Below are 21,118 nucleotides of genomic sequence, written 5' to 3'. Positions count from 1 at the left end.
CAGATACAAATCCTGAGGAACAAAACCCAGAGGATGGCACTGAGGCATTAGAACCACAGGAGTGCAGCATAACGCTGAGACATTCACCTTTTCTTGTTCTGCTTTCCTTGATTATGAAGTTTAATTTACTTTTGGTTTATGCTTCACTTTTCCTTGCTCTCTCCCTCTTCCCTTTGAATAGGCTTCCCTCCAGTTGTCATGCATCCCCTTGTTTCTCTTGCTCCTTTTCTCATCTCCAGTCTGCCACTCTCCTCTCTATGTTAAGTGTTAATTTTTGTAATAAAGAATGTCACAAACTTAATCAATAATTGTAGGATTAGATTACATAGTAAAGTGACCCAATTTTAATCTCTGCTACTGCATCAAAAATTATCTCCAATCAATTCAACATATTTGGGACCATTTCTTTCATAACTGGTAGCAGTAAGGTTAGATGCAATAGTCCTAGAACCCAAGCTGCTTAGTTACCATTTGAATGGTAGGTCCTGCTTGACTAACCTGATCTCCTTCTACGACAAGGTGACCTGCTTAGTGGATGAGGGAAAGGCTGTGGATGTTATCTACCTGGACTTTAGTAAAGCCTTTGACACTGTCTCCCACAGCATTCTCCTGGAGAAACTGGCTGCTCATGGCTTAGGCGGGTGTACTCTTCGCTGGGTAAAGAACTGGCTGGATGGCCGGGCCCAGAGAGTTCTGGTGAATGGAGTTAAATCCAGTTGGCTGCCAGTCACAAGTGGTGTTCCCCAGGGCTCTGTGCTGGGGCCAGTTCTGTTTAATATCTTTATCAGTGACCTGGACGAAGGGATCGAGTGCACCCTCAGTAAGTTTGCAGACGACACCAAGTTGTGCGGGAGTGTTGATCTGCTTGAGGGGAGGAAGGCTCTACAGAGGGACCTGGACAGGCTGGATCGATGGGCTGGGGACAATTGTATGAGATTCAACAAGGCTAAGTGCCAGGTCCTGCACTTGGGTCACAACAACCCCATGCAACGCTACAGGCTTGGGGAAGAGTGGCTGGAAAGCTGCCTGGCAGAGAAGGACCTGGGGGTGTTGGTCAACAGCCATCTGAATATGAGCCAGCAGTGTGCCCAGGTGGCCAAGAAGGCCAACAGCATCGTGGCTTGTATCAGGAATAGTGTGGCCAGCAGGACTAGGGAAGTGATTGTCCCCCTGTACTCGACACTGGTGAGGCTGCACCTCGAATACTGTGTTCAGTTTTGGGCCCCTCACTACAAGAAGGACATGGAGTTGCTGGAGCATGTCCAGAGAAGGGCAACAAAGCTGGTGAAGGGTCTAGAGCAGAAGTCTTATGAGGAGCGGCTGAGGGACCTGGGGTTGCTTAGCTTGGAGAAAAGGAGGCTGAGGGGAGACCTTATTGCTCTCTCCAACTACCTGAAAGGAGGTTGTAGAGAGGTGGGTGTTGGTCTCCTCTACCAAGTAACTAGCGATAGGACGAGAAGAAATGGCCTCAAGTTGCATCAGGAGAGGTTTAGATTGGATATTAGGAAAAATTTCTTTACTGAAAGGGTGGTCAAGTATTGGAACAGGCTGCCCAGAGAGGTGGTGGAGTCACCATCCCTGGAGGAGTTCAAAAAACATGTAGACGTGGCACTTCAGGACATGGTTTAGTAGGCATAGAGGTGTTGGGCTGACGGTTGGACTAGATGATCTTAGAGGTCTTTTCCAACCTTAATGATTCTATGAATGTATAAATGAGTGCCTCAATTTTCGAAACATTAATAACCTGGCTGCTCTCACTATGTGTCATGGTTTAACCCTAGCCAGCAACTAAGCCCCACACAGCCGCTTGCTCACTCCCCCCCGGTGGGATGGGGGAGAGAATCGGAAGAGCAAAAGTAAGAAAACTCCTGGGTTGAGATAAAGGCACCTTAATAGGCAAAGCAAAAGCTGTGCACGCAAGCAAAGCAAAACAAGGAATTCATTCACTACTTCCCATGGGCAGGCAGGTGCTCAGCCATCTCCAGGAAAGCAGGGCTCCATCATGCGTAACAGTTACTTGGGAAGACAAATGCCATCACTCTGAACATCCCCCCTTCCTTCTTCTTCCCCTAGTTTATATATGCTGAGCATGATGTCATATGGTATGGAATATCCCTTGGGTCAGTTGGGGTCAGCTGTCTCAGCTGTATCCCTTCCCAACTTCTTGTGCACCCCCAGCCTACTTGCTGGTGGGGTGGTGTGAGAAGCAGAACAGGCCTTGACTCTGTGTAAGCACTGCTCAGCAATAATGAAAACATCCCTGTATTATCAACACTGTTTTCAGCACAAATCCAAAACATAGCCCCATACAAGCTACTATGAAGAAAATCAACTTTATCCCAGCCAAAACCAGCACACTGTGTTCCTCAGTGCTTGCAATAAAATAATGACTGCTATACTCTGGACCCCAATAGGTAAAGGTAAAGCTATTAGACTTCTTTTGGTGCTGCACAGTGGATGCAGGGCTTTTACTTTATAAAGGACTATTTTAAGACTAGAGCTCCAGTAGAGTGCTTTCCAATAGAAAGCCCCACTTTCCTCAGGGGTCCTCTCTTCCTATACCTTCTACAGAGCTCCCAGGGAACCCTAGGAGGCAACTCCCTGGGAACACATTACTTCTGTGTCGTGGTTTAGCCCCAGCTGGCAACTAAGCACCACGCAGCTGCTCGCTCACTCCCCCCTGGTGGAATGGGGGAGAGAATCGGAAGAGCAAAAGTAAGAAAACTCGTGGGTTGAGATAAAGACAGTTTAATAGGGAAAGCAAAAGCCGCGCACGCGAGCAAAGCAAAACAAGGAATTCCTTCACTACTTCCCATGGGCAGGCAGGTGTTCAGCCATCTCCAGGAAAGCAGGGCTCCATCACGCGTAATGGTTACTTGGGAAGACAAACGCCATCACTCCAAATGTCCCCCCCTTCCTTCTTCTTCCCCAGCTTTATATACTGAGCATGACGTCATGTGGTATGGAATAGCCCTTTGGCCAGTTTGGATCAACTATCCTGGCTGTGTCCCCTCCCAGCTTCTTGTGCACCTGGCAGAGCATGGGAAGCTGAAAAGTCCTTGACTAGTGCAGCAACAACTAAAACATCTCTGTATTATCAACGCTGTTTTCAGCACAAATCCAAAACATAGCCCCACACCAGCCACTATAAAGAAAATTAACTCTATCTCAGCTGAAACCAGGACATTCTGTTATATCATCTCCTTAACTTCAAAGTCTTATTTTTCAAGCAACACATTTCCCCCCTCCTACATACATTGCAACAGCATTCTTCCTGCAAAAAGTACATAACCTTCCTAGCATAGTGAATGATGCTGAAGCCCAAAACACGGCCTCGGCCTGGTTGGAAGTGTAAATTCCCTTTAAAGCTGCTGTTTAGTTTATCCACAAACATCAGTTGCCTGCAAGAGAGCAGATTTCGTAATCAAACTATAAGGCTGCAACAGAGACCTGATCAGAGCACATGGAAGCAAAACAGGGTTGGAAGTGGCCTTGGCTGTGCAACAGTTTCGTACTGTACTCTCTGACTCTCCACGGGGATGCCGGTATCATTAGACTGTCCCTGATCTGGCTGTCCTGTCTCATCAGTCACACATAGGGACACCTCTGCTCATCCTGCTCTTTATATTCACACTCCAACATAAGAGCTCTCTCTGCAGCCCAGATATTTATTGCTACATTCCCCATACCATTTTCTCTGCCCCCTATCTCATGCATACCTGAGGGAATGCACTCTGCTCATCCAGAAGAGACAGCAGCCCAAGTGGCTTGGCCAGGAGCAGATTCTGCAGGGAAAGGAGAAACATTACATATACCTAAAGCAGTACAGGGCATCTACTCTTGCCTACACCACCCTTTGAAGAGGTTCTTCCCAGGTGCATCTCCTCCCCATGACAGAAAGAGCAAGAGTCCTCTCTTGGCTGGATGGAGCACCTCTCTTCTGTCAGTCCTCTTTCACTCACCAGAACAGGTTCATTATTGTTGAATATGATAGTCTCCCAAGGCAGCTCTCCTTCCCTATAGGCAGCCTGCTCCAGCTGGAAAATATGCTGAGACAGAAAAAACAGAGGTTGGAGCACCCAGCAGACTTGGTTAGACAACCCCAAACATCTTCCTTCCCACCCTGAGCAGAGGACAAAGGTGTGGCTCTCTCACCCATGGCATCAGAGGCCCAAGATGAAACTGCTGTTCTGCATGCTCTTCCATAAGCTTGTCGCTCACTGATGCTGGTGCATAAAGCAGGAACACTTCGCAGAGTGTAAGTGTCCCTGCTCTGCCAACTTTGGTCATTGCTTGACCCTTCTACTCTTTCCTTCCCTGCACCAGTGGCTCCTCTACCACAGAAGAGAAGGTTGCTGCTCTCTACCCTGCTTCGCTAATCACCATTTCTGCACTTCCAGACAATAGACCTGTTTTCCCCCAAGCTCTCCTTCATATGCCAGGTAGATCAGTGCTCTGCTTTCCCCACCACACAAGGTGAGATCACCCACAGCAGACTTACATGGTTGAATAAGTGCTGCAGCTGCTCATTGGCCAAATTTATGCAAAGCTGTTCAAAATGATTCACTGCAAAGTTTTCAAACCCAAAAATATCCAAGATACCTAAAAGAGGGAAGACGAGCGCACCATGGAGCCTGCAGACCATCCCTACAGATAGCTGCATACCCCAACACACAACTAAATCTCCCATCACCCAGCTCTTGTGGCACATGGAACCCCCAGCCAAGTCACCCACGGCGCCTCTCCCATAACTCCTCTTGGAGAACTAGTTAGGAGAAATCCCACTCCAACCCCCAGCTCCTCAGCAAAGCCAGAGTGCCCCGGAACTACAGTCTCACAGTTGCTTTAGACCAACCAACTGCCCAGAGTTGGCTGAGGCCCTACAGACTTCATGCTGCTGACTAGTATCTCCAACATGATCACATTTTTGAAAATGGAGCCCTGTACGCAATTTCTGTGAAACCTCATATTGTGCCTTTCCTTCATCATGGCTGAGGGATGCACATTTGAGGACAGACCAGGAGCAAGGCAGGCAGAACTCACCTATCTCCCTCAGCTCCACCTCAGGATCCACATTCTCAGCCAGCAGCTCATTGATCTTGCAAACGATCCAGCCAAATGCTCGGCCATATGTCACCTTTGCAATGGAGTCCCAAGCATCTGCACAGAGAGAACAACAGCAGCTCACTGAAGGGCTCCGAGGAGAGTAGGGAACACAGCACACAAGCTGGCTCAACACATTCACCTCTAGCAACAATGTTTAGTGGTTTATGAAGCTATTTTAAAGATCAGATAAACATTAGATATCTGTCTGATCGTCCCTGCCCTCTGCAAGCTCACACAGAGCTCTTTCATTCAGAAATCTTCATTCAGACATCTTCACAATCTTTCTACAAGATCAGATATGGCATACTAGGGCATTAGTGAGACCATCTAAAATGGAAAATTTCATTTCCAAAAAAGTCCAGCCATTTTTTAGAATATCCAGAGACTTGCTTTCCCCTCTGCAGGTCTACTGAATATGGATCCCCTCACAGCTAAACCAAGCAAGAGGCTCCAAGTTGTACTTGGAAAATTGAATGGTTCTGTTCCTCCTGGCCCACAGCTGCAAAGTGTTTAAACACTGTGGGCAAGAGGAGGATGCAACTTACAGAAAACTTGCTGACATTCTAAGAAGGAGGAGACCAAATCAACATGACCTACTGCATGATGCACCTACTGATGGGAGATGTTTATTTTATTGTCTAGAGAAATGCAAGAGAAGACATTTGGGAAGCAGAACTAGATAATTTGCCGTTTGCACTTTTTTCTTCCATTTATTTTAAGCAATAATCTAGGAATCCTGGGATTTCATGCTTTTTTTAAAAAAAAAAAAAACAAAACCAAAACCACTTTTAACGGAACCTTTTTGTGCAGATTATCTTGGATTATTTTCTTTTCTTATTGAAAGGGAAAATAACACCTTGCGCTTGTTACTTTAACATACTTCCCTTTCATCTCACTCCTTCCCTGATACTGTGCTATCTCACTGATTCTCTCAGTTATTTCTCCATCTACTACCTAGAGCTCTGCACACTGCCAGCACTCTGCTACAGGAGCCTTCCCCTCTTTTGTACAAATACCTACAGTTTTCTTCTAGGCTGGATTGAGGGAGAAAGCAAGGATAATTCCTTGGTTTCTCATTTAATCTCTGCAGTCTCCTGGAGACTGTCGTGGTTTAGCCCTACTTGGCAATTAAGTACCACACAGCCACTCGCTCACCCTCCCTCCTGATGGGATGGGGGAGAGAATCGGAAGAGCAAAAGTAAAAAAACTCGTGGGCTGAGATAAAGACAGTTTAATAGGTAAAGCAAAAGCCACGCACGCAAGCAAAGCAAAGCAAGGAATTCATTCACTACTTCCCATCGGCAGGCAGGTGTTCAGCCATCTCCAGGAAAGCAGGACTCCATCATGCGTAACAGTTACTTGGGAAGACAAACGCCATCACTCCAAATGTCCCCCCTTTCCTTCTTCTTCCCCCAGCTTTATATTGCTGAGCATGACATCATATGGTATGGAATAGCCCTTTGGTCAGTTGGGGTCAGCTGTCCCAGCTGTATCCCCCCCCCAACTTCTTGTGCACCTGGCAGAGCATGGGAAGCTGAAAAGTCCTTGATTTAGCATAAGCACTACTTAGCAACAACTAAAACCTCTCTGTATTATCAACACTGTTTTCAGCACAAATCCAAAACTAGCCCCATACTAGCTACTATAAAGAAAATTAACTCTATCCCAGTCAAAACCAGCACAAGATCAAACAAAAGCAGCATTCACGGTCCTACACGTCAGTAAGAGACTAAGCAGATAAACACTGATATACTTGCCTTTGTGCAAGAGAAATGAGGAAGTGGCAGACAGACATCTTTGTTCCCAAGAAGTTGCACATGTGTGGGAACACCCTTCCATCAAATATGGTCAGTCTTTCTAGCCAGCACATCTGCAATTCATTATGTTTCTTACCTTCTGCCTGCTGCTGGGTATGAAAACACTGAATCTGCTTGCCTCGGGTCACCGACATTGTACAAATGAGGCATTTTAACAGTTCATCTTCTTGGACTCCAAACTGACCCTGGGAGAGAGGAAATAGATGAAGACAGTAAATACTAAACCCTTATTCTACATGTGAGGATTTTATCTCCTTGTGTCTGTGTGACACCCAGTGTAATGGGGCCATGATTCAGATTAAGGCCTTTGAGCTCCGCTGTAAAATAAGTATTACTGATAACATCTTGCAGCACTGGAGTCAGATGCACACTCTGAGATCTGCATTATCCCGTGTAGTGACCAAGCTCACTCTTGCGCTCTCTCTGAAATACTTTCCGTTTTGCTCTCCCAGTGCTGCCACCTTTCATCATCTTTGGGAGTCGCACCAATCCCTGCTGAATGGTTTGACTTATTGAACAGCACCACACCGAGGTGACTGTGCAGGTGCTGAGGTGTCTGAGCTTCAGCAGACATCAGAGTCACACGAACCCACAAGACAGGAAACAAAGGGAACTCAGATGCAACTGAACTCCTCAGTGATTGCTTAACAGGAATTCCCCTCCCGTGGGCAAAAACCAAGGAGCAGATTTTAAGAAGCAAGACGAAAAGAAGTTGGCTGCTGAACAGATGTAGGTGGTTGTTTCAGGTATGGTGTAGGAGGGAAACAGGCAAAGAGATGGGAGTGAAACCAAAAACCAAGGGTGCTAGGATTTCAAACGGGTCAAAATAAAAAGACATAGAAAAGGCATAGAAATATGTTACATTTTTCTGTTCTGTGTTGTTAACAAAGCAGCATAATGTATCCATCCTATATAATAAAAATGGGATGGTCCTGGGGAATATATACTTCTTAATCTGTGATAATTTCATGTGAAATAGTAGAAAGTTTATTTCAGGATTACCAACAAAAATTGATGGCAGTTAAGGTGGTATCCTTGGACAAGATCTGTCTAAACCACAAAACTAGTGTTCAGATACTGCACACCTGAATTTCTCCAAGGCATCACACTTAGTAACATATAACATTTGATTTTAAAAAGCTTGCATTATATGAAGTCAACAAACAAGGCATGTGTAGTATCACCATATGCAAGACACTGGTCCTAAATACACAAGAAACAGAAGCTGGGAAGCGTCTCTTTGGGCATCAACAGCAGTGAACACAAAGGCAGTCATGGGGTCATACTGTGCATTTCTGGAAAAACTCCTTATTCCTCAGGAGTATACATACTCTGAGGCAGAAACATCCTCTGCCATCTCTGGCAGGAGCAGCTCCTGCAGTCACACTGCCAGCAGGAACCAGCATCACATCCATAAGGTTTCAGTCAACTCTTCTTATGACTCACTGCTGGAGCCTTCAGCCATCGCCCAGGAGGCTTCACTCACTTTTACAGACCCGTTCCTCTCCTGAGGCTCAAAGGACACGTTGCCCAGAGACAACACACCAGCCAAGATTGCCTGCATGTCCACTTGCTCCTAAAACACACAAGAAAGGTGACTGAAAACCTATCAGCATGTAACATATACAACGTGGAGGCCCCAGAAGGCGGAGAGATGAGGGAAAGGCACAGGCAGCCTGTGTGAAAAGGCCCTACACAAAGTCTAACAAACAGATTCAGGTGATTTGGAAGCAACATGGAAAATCCAGAAAGGAGGGAGGGAAACAGGACTGATCCTCAAAACAGCAGCCAGAAAGACACCCTATACCTGCCGGAAGCACAGATGGAAATGAAACAACCCCAGAACTGACCTGTTCTTGGAAGCCCACCATGTCAAGGGCATTGCACACCTGTGCTGGTTTTGGCTGGGATAGAGTTAATTTTCTTCATAGAAGCTAGTATGGGGCTATGTTTTGGATTTGTGCTGAAAACAGTGTTGATAATACAGGGATGTTTTCATTATTGCTGAGCAGTGCTTACACAGAGTCAAGGCCTGTTCTGCTTCTCACACCACCTCACCAGCAAGTAGGCTGGGGGTACACAAGAAGTTGGGAGGGGACACAGCTGGGACAGCTGACCCCAACTGACCCAAGGGATATTCCACACCATATGACATCATGCTCAGCATATATAAACTAGGGGAAGAAGGAAGGAAGGGGGGGACATTTGGAGTGATGGCGTTTTGTCTTCCCAAGTAACTGTTACGCATGATGGAGCCCTGTTTTCCTCGAGATGGCTGAGCACCTGCCTGCCCATGGGAAGTAGTGAATGAATTCCTTGTTTTGCTTTGCTTGTGTGCGTGGCTTTTGCTTTCCCTATTAAACTGTCTTTATCTCAACCCAGGAGTTTTTTTACTTTTGCTCTTCTGATTCTCTCCCCCATCCTACTGGGGAGGAGTGAGTGAGCGGCTGTGTGGGGCTTAGTTGCCAGCTGGGGTTAAACCATGACAACACCTCTTGGTATTTGTGCTTCCAGCGCTGAGATACATCCTGTGTACCAAATTGTCCACTTATATACCTGAGAAAGTGTATATCCCATACAAAACCATCACCCAATCAGCACAGCAAGTCAGTCCTACCCCAAAGGAACAAGGCAGATCAGCAGCAGTGAAGACATGAAAGGGAAAGAAACTTTTACAAGGTAATGCAACAAAGAAGAGACTTCAGACCTCCCAGCTTCCATGATGATCCATAAGATCTCTTCATGTAGCTCCATTCAGATCCCACTCCAGCTTCCATTCATTTGTTTACCTACGCCAGGCTCTACAGGTAGAGCCATAGGGTAGAGGCATAGGCTCCATTATGTTGCTTCCCCCTCCACCCCCCATCATGAAGACTAAATTAGGGTCTGCCTTTGAAGTACCTGTAGAGTGAAGGATCCAACAGCCCATACATCTCTTTCTTCTCTGAAGAGAGTCCAGCAAACATGTAGTAGAAGATATGGAAATTCCTCTTCCTGGTATCTTGTTGCACTACCTGTGACTTCTCTAACAGGTACTCACTCAGCTTTGCACCTCACACTGCACACAAGAAGGTGACAGAGTAAACTTTGCACTGGGGGACATGAAGCTGACTGAGCTGTCCCACATCTCTTATTCGTGATAGGAGCATGGAGTTGTCTAAAATAACTTTCATAGAATAGTTTGGGTTGGAAGGGACCTTTACAGGTCATCTAGTCCAACCCCCCTGCAATGAGCAGGGACATCTTCAACTAGATCAGGTTGCTCAGAGCCCCGTCCAACCTGACCTTGAATGATTCCAGGGATGGGGCATCTACCACCTCTCTGGGCAACCTGTTCCAGTGTTTCACCACCCTCATTGTAAAAAATCTCTTCCTAATATCTAGCCTGAATCTACCCTCTTTTAGTTTGAAACCATTACCCCTTGTCCTATTGCTACAGGCCCTGCTAAAAAGTCTGTCCCCATCTTTCTTATAAGCCCCCTTTAAGTACTGAAAGGCTGCAATAAGGTCTCCCCGCAGCCTTCTCTTCTCCAGGCTGAACAACCCCAACTCTCTCAGCCTGTCCTCATAGGAGAGGTGTTCCAGCCCTCTGATCACTTTTGTGGCCCTCCTCTGGACCCGGTCCAACAGGTCCATGTCTTTCCTGTGCTGAGGACTCCAGAGCTGGATGCAGTACTCCACGTGGGGTCTCACCAGAGCAGAGCAGAGGGGCAGAATCACCTCCCTCGACCTGCCGGGCATGCTTCTTTTGATGCAGCCCAGGATACAGTTGGCTTTCTGGGCTGTGAGCGCACATTGCTGGCTCACGTCCAGTTTTTCATCTACCAGTACCCCCAAGTCCTTCTCCACAGGGCTGCTTCTCAATCTCTTCATCCCCAGCCTGTATTGATAATGGGAGTTGCCCTGACCCAGGTGCAGGACCTTGCACTTGGCCTTGTTGAACCTCATGAGGTTCACATGGGCCCACTTCTCAAGCTTGTCCAGGTCCCTCTGGATGGCATCCTGTCCCTCAGGCATGTTCAACTGCACCACTCAGCTTGGTGTCGTGTGGAAACTTGCTGAGGGTGCACTTGATCCCACTGTCTATGTCATTGATGAAGATATTAAACAGTACTGGTCCCAATACGGACCCCTGAGGGACACCACTTGTCACCGATCTCCATCTGGACATTGAGCTGTTGACCACTACTCTCTGGATGTGACCATCCATCCAATTCCTTATCCACTGAACAGTCCATCCGTCAAATCCATATCTCTCCAATTTAGAGAGAAGGATGGTGTGGGGGACCGTGTCAAAGGCCTTACAGAAGTCCAGATAGACGACATCCATAGCTCTTCCCTTGTCCACTGATGTAGTCACTCCCTCATAGAAGGCCACTAGGTTGGTCAGGCAGGACTTGCCCTTGGTGAAGCCATGCTGGCTGTCTCGAATCACCTCCCTGTCCTCCATGTGCCTTAGCATAGCTTCTAGGAGGATCTGTTCCATGATCTTCCCAGGCACAGAGGTGAGGCTGACAGGTCGGTAGTTCCCAGGGTCCTCCTTTCTACCCTTTTTAAAAATGGATGCAATGTCTCCCTTTTTCCAGTCTCTGGGGACTTCACCTGACTGCCATGACTTTTCAAATATTATGGAGAGTGGCTTGGCAGCTACATCAGCCAATTCCCTCAGGACTCTGGGATGCATCTCATCGGGTCCCATAGACTTATGTATGTTCAGGTTCCTCAGGTGGTCACAAACCTGATCTTCTCTTACAGTGGGAGGGACTTTGCTCCCCCAGTCCCTGCCTTGAGGTCCATCCACTCAAGAGGTGTGGGAAGAGAGGGTGCCAGTGAAGACTAAGGCAAAAATGTTGTTGAGTACCTCAGCCTTCTCCTCATCCATTGTTACCAGTTTGCCAGTCGTGTTCATCAGGTGGGGTACGCTTCCTTTGACCTTCCTTTTCTGGCTGACATACCTATAGAAGCCCTTCGTATTATTCTTTGCGTCCCTTGCCAAGTTCAGCTCCAGCTATGCCTTGGCCTTCCTGACCCCATCCCTACACAACCGGGCAGCGTCCCTATACTCTTCCCAGGATACCTGTCCCTGCTTCCACTGCCTGTGCATTTCCTTCTTGCCCTTTAGTTTGACCAGCAGGTCTTGACTCAGCCATGCAGGTTTCTTGCCTTCCTTTCCTGATTTCTTACACCTGGGGATCGAGAGCTCTTGCACTCTAAGGAAAGCATCCTTAAAGATCTGCCAGCTCTGTTCTGCTCCCTTGTCCCTGAGGGCAGTTTCCCAGGGGGTCCCATTGACTAACCCCTTGAACAGCTGGAAGTTTGCTTTCCTAAAATTCAGGGTCCTGACTTTACTCTTTGCCTGACCCATATCCCTCAGGACTGCAAACTCCACCAGTGCATGATCACTGCAGCCCAGGCTGCCTCCAATCTTGATGTCACCGATTAGCTCACTTGTGTTGGTGACCAACAGGTACAGTATCACAGCCCCTCTGGTAGGGCTGTCTATCACCTGGCTTAAGAAGTTATCCTCGATGCACTCCAGGAGTCTCCTGGATTGCCTACAGCTCACTGTGCTACTTTTCCAGCAGATGTCAGGGTGGTTGAAGACCCCCAGCAGGACGAGAGCCTGTGAGCATGATGCCTCCTGTAGCTGGAGTAAGAAGGCTTCGTCAATAGGCTCCCCTTGATCGGGCGGCCTGTAGTAGACACCGACCACAAGGTTCCCTTTGTTGCCTCGGTCTCTGATTCTTACCCATAAGCTTTCAACCTGCTCATGACTATTCTTCAGAGACAGCTCTTCACAATCTATCCATTTCTTGATGTAGAGGGCAACCCCTCTGCCCCTCCACCCTCACCTGTCCCTTCTGAACAGCTTTTAGCCATCGATAGCCACACTCCAGTCATGGGATTCGTCCCACCAGGTTTCAGTAATGGCAACTAGGTCATAGCTTTCTAGCAGCACAGTGGCTTCCAACTCCTCCTGTTTGTTGCCCATGCTGTGGGCACTGGTGTAGAGGCACTTCAGCTGGGCTGTCAGCCATGTCACCTTTTTAGAGGAACACCCCTTAATTCCTTTGAGGTATTTCACCTGTGTTTCCCTGTGGGCTCCTATTACCTCAGGGGCCCCAGCTCATCTCCATAAGATGTGTTGTCTAGAAACAAGTTATCAGACTAGAGACACACTTCATACAGCTGTTCTTGCAATTTTTCCTAAGAAGAGTCCTGAGACCTTTGCAACAGTACCTTACCTCATTTCAGAGCAGACTTTGGTGGAGGAAGGCTATTCTCCTTTTTCCAAGTGCCAAGGAGTGCTGGAGATAACAGGTACCAAAGCAGACAGCAAGATCTCATAGGTGCCATTGCTGCTGCTACCAGTATCCCAGGAGGTATGCCCACTGGCACTGAGAAGCTGATGGGGTGAAAGATACTTTAAGGAGCATTACAAAAGCTAAGACCATAGTAAGATTGCTGATCATTCAGGAAAACCTGTATGTAGTAGAGAGATTAATTCACACTTCATGTCACAAAAAATACCATATTTCAGTACCAGAAGAACAGATATGAGCAGAGCCCACCTTGTCAGAGGACAAGCCAAGAAGCCCACATGCAGTAATCCATCCTCACAAATTTTGCAAAGGACTCCTCAAGTTTTCATATATTTTACAGCAGTAAATGCTCAGTGCTGTCTGAAATAGCGAAGTCCCAAGGCAACAGAGGCACTATGTGGCCAGTGTGATCTGTGCTGGTTTTCATCTCATTGCTCTGGCAACTTTCCTACAGGCCGAAACAAAATTCTTAGCAACAAGTAAACACATGTTATTCTAAATATCTTGAACAATGAACAGTCTTGTTTGAACATATTGCTCAATGTAGTCACACCAAGACAAAAATGTATCTGCAAAACATTGGCCAATTGAGTCATTAAATGGAATTGACACAGGAACGTTTTTCCCCGAGGGCTGAAGACTACTGTTTTCTAATATCCCCAGTCCCATCATTAACACAATAAGAAGGTGTTAAGACAATGCTTTTAATTTCAACTCATTACTTTGAAAACAACGACTCAAATCCTTGTCCCACCAAAGTCCAAGTATTGACCAAAGGTTCATGTGTGAAGAAGTGGAGGAAAGCACTCCAACAGCTGTTTCATTTCTCAGTAGTGCCGAGGCACTTGCAGCATCAGCAGCCAGCAGTACAGAACACTCAAACAAGCTTTATTCAAAAATATTTGCCATCATAACCTAATACTCCCTCTGAGCTAGCTTCAGACTTTACTCTTTTCACAAGAGTCCTCCGTAAAACATGGAGGAGCTTGACCTCAAGATCAAGCAAAGTACAGAAATTATCTAGGAGGTTTAGAAATACTTTCAGAGTGAAGGATTCCAATCCAATAACAGAGTGTTATTATGGACTGCACACATGTAGATTTTCAGTTCTTCTGCAACAAATACTTGCAATGACCTTTCTACTCTATAACATCCAAGAAATCCAAGTGCATAGATTGAAACTTATTACCACTTACAAATTTATAGTTGCAGTACACACATACACTGCACTAACCTATACTGAATTATTACCTAAGCGCTGTTGTCAGCACAGAACTTGCATTTAGTAGCCACTTAGAGAGGTTTGTATGAATATTTGTTAGAGAAAATATAACAGTTATTAAAAAGTAATTATCAAGGTTTACCCAGAAAAAAAATAATGAAATCTTACCTCTCTGAAATATCACATACACTGTTGAAGATTTACCAACAGGTTGTCAAACTGTTTTATACAAAGATTTTCAATTCACATTTTGTATACTTTTAATGTGAAAAGTAGTGATTTGGGTTTTTCTATTCCACTTTTTATAACTTCCATACATGTTGCATTTGAAAGATCCATAATGAAAAAAGATCTGCTTAGCAACAGAACAGTATTACCTTACTTTGGTACAGCATCAAGGATGGGAGTCATGGTGCAATGATGCCTATGGAAGTACATCAGCAATGCCTCAAGCAGAAGTGTAACCAGATGCAAAATAGAACTGGAAAATTATCTAAACTATGTATCAATTAGCAGAATTATAAATTTCTTGACTATGTGCTAATCTGAATCCTCTTGAAGACAAAAACCACACAAAATAGAATGTTTAATTTCAAAAGCTAAATATCCATACAAAGTTGAATAGAATAAATACACCAAAAAAATAAAAATGTCAGTTGTGCCCTTCATTAATATAGCAGACTGATAATACCAAGGCTTTGAGGCAATACTGACCTAAAGCAGATCCAACTCATTGCCCAAAGCACACAGCAGCCTCTTTGTCCAAGAATTTCCATACAAGAAGTTAACAGGTCTCTTCCTTCAGCCAAGGATGAGACCTCCATCTGTGGAAGGCTCCAAAGTTCTCACAAAGCTTCATAGAAGTTTACCTACTCAGTCAAGATGAATGCTTCAAAGTATCAAAAGCACAAAAAAAAACCCACTTTAAAACTATATATTGTTATAGACTCAATTAGCTTTAAAAATGTTGTGGTGCTAAACATAGTGTTATCTAGGCGGATTTTTTTAAAAAATTGCTATAACTTTTTCAAAAATATTGCATTAAAAAAGGGCACATTTGATGAACTCACGTTTGAGTAGAAGCAGTTCCAAATTTAAGCTTAGCATTTTTTAACAGTTTTGGGTTTAGTTTTTGCCTTCAAAATGAGAAAAATATTGTTTCTGTAATGTGTCCTGAAAAAGTTCAGAAAGTAACTCATTTCTTTAGCTGCACATTTCCCTCTCCTCACCTTTTCACAAGGCATATTACAAGCTTGCAATTTTATAGTCCTGACAGACACTTCTATCTTTTCAACAGGTGCTCAGACTACAGAGCAAACAGTCTCAGCCAGATAATCTAGGAATCTAACAAAATCTAGTAGGAAATGCATCCAAGCATGACCTTTGCAAGTCCATTTTCAAAAGCTGCAACTGGAGCATGTTAAAAAATAAGGAGTTGCAAAACTCCTTAGTGATCACAGAAAAGAATCATTTCACTTTCCTGCAAAACAATGCCACAAAATTAAAATACCAAGGCATATACAAATTTATAGGAGGAGCAGGGAAAAGAGCTAGATAAGTTATTTACAAAAAATTCTCCCCAAAACCCAAAATGTCTGTCCCCAAACACTTTCCACAGGTTACTACAAATTGTTTCGATAGATAAAAGGCACATTGCTATGGAATAGTAACATAATAGACGCTGTGTGAAAACGAGAAAAAGATATGCACTTTCCCTACAGCAATCTCAGAGTGACTCAGAGTAAATCAGGATGACTAGTTCTCCTATTACTGAAACAGGACTACAGAACATACACTGACAAATCTCTAATTTTTTTTAAAAATCACAGGTTTAAAAAGTAGGGTATATGTAGGGACAAGTATGCAGCAAATTACTATTGATCAAAGGTTTCTTTGAACAGACAAGAGGGCAGTCTTTACATCATAAATGCTACTCATGTTCTACATGGCATTTTATGAACTTCTTTCAGGCTACCCAAGCAACTGAGTTTTCTTTCCATTAACCAAACCATTGCAATTACAAATACCCTTTCTTATGGCAAGCAGATGTCCAGGTGATAACTCTATTCATTTTTACCCCAGAAACTGTCTCATAGCATTTTCCGAGTTGTTAATAATCACTTCAGGGGAAAAGGCATTTGTCTAGTACTTTCACTGCAGACAATAATCCAAGCTAGTATGAATAAAATTATTTCCTTTGGGAAGTATGCATGTTAGCAAAAGTAATCCAACTATTTTAAGTATACTTTATCACAACATTAAAAATATAAAGACATATGACTATTAAATTTGCCTGTGTTAGCAATAGCAGCTATATCTGCCAACTATCATTAGGATCCAATCGTTAAGATATTTCTTGTCTTGTGATAACGTGAGTGTCGCCAGAGATGCTTGTGTTCCAAGAGATGGAAAGATGCTTCCAATCAGAATACAAATAATAGAGGAAACACAAAGGGAGCTGTAGGTCTCAGGTAAGGGATGGCAAATGGAAAGCAGAGGAAACAGCAGAGCTCTACGAGGCTATTTCACATTGAGATAGCTAGCAAAAAGCTTTAAAGATTATATAAAATCAACACCACAAGCAGACTGCAAAGTTTTATTGCTATATACAACCTAAGTTTCAATTTCAAGTAGTTAATTGTTAGGGTTGCCTCAATCTCGAGTTTGTTCTTAATATATGCAGTGTCATTTGTCTCTCCCTCAGATATATTGTGAGATGATATTTTAGTGAATAGAACAACTTAGGTCTTGTCATTCTTAAGATGAAATGGGCTTTATTTTCAACAGCCTGAAAATTATTCTGACACATTAGCCTATTAGTGAAAGCAGAAAACATTTAAATTCTTAAGGTGTGAAACAGTTCTTCTTTAGATGCTATTCTCTATGCAACACAAGTAACAGGGTTATGTTAAAATCTTACCCTTTCTTTACTTCAGCAGTTTTTACCTCATTAACTTCTGCCCAAGTGAACTGATATCTAACAATAGTCTACTACGCATGCTGGCCAAGGAGGCATAAAATGTTTTTCTTATTTAGCCTTATCAAATACACCTAGAGATTTCCAAGAAGATACTCTCTGCACATTGCACCAACTTTTGCAGTTTTACAGCAAACTCTATTCACCTTTAGGATTATGGAGAGCCCACCTCCTTCCAAAGGACAATGATGTTTTTAAAAACTTGACTCCTCAACCCAACCTCAGTTCCTACCTCATTTGCCATCCCATCAATGATAGGCATATGGATTCATTCAAAGCAAAAAGTACATTGAAAACCAAATTAAGCAGTTCTTACAAAAAAATTATAACATTTTTGTTCAATGAAGTGCCATACCGAGGGAACAGCTGTCACCAAGTTCTCAGCCTTTAAGTTATCCCCATGACTAATGGCATGTCCCTCTGCTCAGAAGACAGCACAGTTTAAGCTTCCCTGATAAACCATCACTGAGCCAAGGAATGCTTATTTCAGTTCTTCAGCAGGTGTCTTCACATTTTTACATAACAATATTAAGTTGAGAGCAGGGGACAATAAGCTTGATTCACAACAGGAAAAATATTGCCTATCAGATTGCTCTTCCATACATAGTCACCAGAACTACAGTCAAAGATTAATCCTACCAATAAGTGGATGGTAATAAATGGGAAATAGGTAGAGGACACGATGACCCTCCATCTACCCCAAACTGCATTTCTTCCCTTTGAGCCAAGGTAATTTCTGATTCTGTGGCTATAAATTGCTAAACTAATCAAAATTACTTGAAGAAAAATCTGTTTGGTTCAAGACTACAATCAGTTAATCCACTCCCTACAGATCAGTCACAGCATGAAAAACAAATATCCTCCCTAAAGAAGCCTACACTCATCTAACTATGACCAATGATAGAAAAAAGCTTCTCACCCATTTATCTAATCTATGGTTACATTTATCATCAGATCAAAAATAAAGTCCACTCAAAAGATAATCAGCCATTTTCTTAACAGTAGCAACTTATTAGGCATTTTCCTTCTGTTTGGTGTTTGAAAGTGTGTTTATATCTGCTGCTTCCATATTCACATGACACTTGTTCTTTTATCATAATGAAAAACTTCTATCCCTCTGGGCTAACACAAGCAACCACCCACCCACAAACATGGACCAAGTATAAGATGATTAAGTTTTCAAATTTCCAAATTATAACAGTTGCAAGAAACAAATTGTTATGAAAACGGCTATTTAAGAAAAAATAAGTTTTAGTGCAGCTAAATTTCTATTAAAAATAACACTATGTCAACAGAAGTCTTCATTTATTTCCAAGTGTTCAAATTGTTATTACACATATGCCATTTAACTACTTTTTATTTGAACATTAAGATAATTACAGTTGGAGGGCACATTTTCAGTGGCCTCTCTGCAGTAGATACCACCAGAACAAAACATAAAACATTCCACATAGTTAACAATATGACATTTGAGTTACCAGAATTACAATAATTTTTTTGCTAACAGATCACATAACTGGCGCATTTCCTTTAACAGAAATATCAAACATAGTACTGCATTTGTTTAACTGCGATATGAACATCTCTACATAAGAGCAACATTGTACATGACGGTTTGATTTAGCACACATATGGTACTTTGGCAGCTCTGATGTATTTTTTTCCTCCTAAGCTCCATAGTAGGTTTAATTTATAAAACATATTGCTAATATGCCCAGCATAAATATCAAGAATCAAATGCACCTTTCTTTTGCCACTTCAATGGCAAAGGGAGCAGTGGTTTTTATCTCATATGTCTTTTCATACATGCACAATTTTCTTCCATGGACGCTTCCACATGTACCCTAACTACCATTTTGTCTGCAAGAAAATAATCTTTATTCAGAAAAATCTGAATTTTCTTCTCAAATTAAAAAGACCACAGCCATAGACAATTACATGACAAATTACTACCAACTATTTATTTCAAAATAACATTGAATGTGTCAAGTAACCAGGCACACCAGTCATCTGGGGTGCAATGAATTCCCTCACAATTAAACATGTCCCATTTTGAGTTCATTTGTGAAACTGACTAGTTTGTTAGTTACCTTTTTTGTAGAACAGTCATGCAGATGTTAAGACTGGCTCAGGTAAAATATATGATATTTTATCATTATTACAGTTAGAAATATAACTGGCAGATGGAAAACTATTTTTAAATACACGAGCTAAGTAAAATCAAACTGCCCCAAGTTTTCTCAAGTAAAATGGGATAAATGTCTCCAGTAATTATCACCACAAATTCAGCAAGGGTGTTATCTATAAGAGGAACAAATAGTTCTTGGCTTACAAATACTAAGTTCTTTGAACATCTCTACCATCAGTTTCCACAAGAGAACTAATCATCATATTAAAACTTTTTCACTTACTCCCCCAAAATGAATGAATTTAATTCTCCACCTTCCTGAACACAATTATATTGTACTCTGATACACAACTGCCATCTAATGACCTACTACCACAGTAGTCTAAGTGAGGACAATGTTCCCTCTATTATGATAATCATGCACTTTAAAGTAGCCACATGAAAGTTTTGAGATAAAATGGGTGAAATCTGGTTGCAAAATTTCAGATTTAAAGGAAAAAAAATCTACATACCACAGATAAAAAACCCCCACCTAGAATCTGTTGATAGTCATCTGAAGCAATTTATTTCATTCACTCATCTGTGAAATTTTAGCAGATATTTCATATTTATTCTATTTGGTCCAAATACCCCTACATGCCATTAAGAGTCACTTAAAGAATGTTGTGCCCAAAAATGCAGCTGCTACCACAAAACATCTCTTCACCCTTTTATTCAGCCTCAAGCAGTTCTTAAAAAGACCTCAGATTTCCTGAGCTATACAAAAACAGATCTTAACTTTATTTGAAATATGTCAACAATGGATAAGTTAAAAAGCAGGTGGAGGTATCTGACATAATATTTAAATTAAGTAATATATATTTAATTTTATGAAGTCACCCTTCAATACCCATTTGTATTGAATTATACACTCTGCAGCACAGGAACAGTCTGTGTATGGCACTTAGCAGAACAGGACTTCCATGCATGTCTGCAATATAAACAATTACGTTAAGATATTTCAAAATTAAATGAATAGTGAATCCTGTTTATGTATACAAAATTTAAAAAAATACATTAAATTTAACATCAAATGGGAAAATTACAGCCAAACCAGTAAGTTGTACATTCACTACATAGTCTTGAAATGTCAATTTTCATGAAGTTGTTTTGTCTTCTTCCTTTGATTAACTGAAGTCAGAAGATAAACTCTTCTCCAATTCCACTAACATACATTTCTTCACTTTAGTTATTATGTGTCAACTAACTTTGATCTTTCACTGTTAACTTCTGGACCAGCATGCTCCTTATCACTCCAAGTTCTACTCAAACATCATATTCTCCCTTCTCCATTCCAGTTTGTGACACCTACCAAGAAGCCCTTCAACTGGGGCAGCATCTAGTCTAATAGAGCTTCCACTGGACAGAAGCTTCTCTTACCAGAATAGTACACTGGTAGATAAGCAAAGTTTGCTAGAGTCATGATCCACTATGTACCAGCACTCCATTGTAAGTGGTGAGTATCTTCTGTACAAAAGATAAAACAGTTGTGCGCATGTAAGCCAC

General features: G+C 42.9%; 1 long non-coding RNA gene across 1 annotated transcript; it reads right to left on the bottom strand.

Annotated features, from left to right (window-relative positions):
- Positions 1-8,394: 8,394 nt before the first annotated feature.
- On the bottom strand, positions 8,395-9,482 carry LOC140650486 (uncharacterized). Its single transcript, XR_012042016.1, has 3 exons — positions 9,416-9,482; positions 8,774-8,812; positions 8,395-8,499 (listed from the first exon to the last, which is right to left on the bottom strand). It is a non-coding gene; the product is annotated as an uncharacterized lncRNA (long non-coding RNA).
- Positions 9,483-21,118: the final 11,636 nt, after the last annotated feature.

This window comes from Ciconia boyciana, chromosome 4 (assembly GCF_034638445.1).
Source record: "Ciconia boyciana chromosome 4, ASM3463844v1, whole genome shotgun sequence".
In the NCBI taxonomy this organism is placed as follows: Eukaryota; Metazoa; Chordata; class Aves; order Ciconiiformes; family Ciconiidae; genus Ciconia; species Ciconia boyciana.
This window is presented reverse-complemented; position numbering and strand designations above follow the sequence as displayed.